The following is a 534-nucleotide window of genomic DNA, read 5'->3' as shown; positions in this document are numbered from 1 at the left end:
AAATGTTAATCGACTTGTTGTGTTTTAGATATATGATATAAACAATATCACACTCTAATGTTGATCTCGGACCTGGGATTGCCTCTCGAGTGATCTCGGCCCTCGCCCTACGGGCTCGGGCCGATATTAACTCTCGGGGCCAATCCCAGGTCCGAGATCAACATTAGAGTGTGATATTCTATATGTATCATAACTTACATATGGTATACATACATTATATTTGTGATTGATGACGAAGAATCCTCGATAAATCAATTATTACTGGATTACTAAATCTGATAAGAATCTACCAGCTGTCAGCACAATAAAAGTTTAGGTAGTTAAGTGTCGCTTTGTTGGTCGCACATTTCCATTTGCCGAGATTTCAGTGCGGAAAATGTCTTGCCTGGATACAGCTAGTATTGTGTTTGTCTATATGTGCATATTACCAATGATAGCGTATGGTATGTGTAATATTTACTGCAAGAGCTATCTCTTTTCTCTCTCTTCTCTCTTTCTCCTTAAAACTAAATACAAAATAAAACAACGCAGATG

Source organism: Ostrea edulis, chromosome 6 (genome assembly GCF_947568905.1).
Source record: "Ostrea edulis chromosome 6, xbOstEdul1.1, whole genome shotgun sequence".
Taxonomy (NCBI): Eukaryota; Metazoa; Mollusca; class Bivalvia; order Ostreida; family Ostreidae; genus Ostrea; species Ostrea edulis.
The sequence above is the reverse complement of the archived record's forward strand: the minus strand, read 5'-3'. Positions refer to the sequence as shown.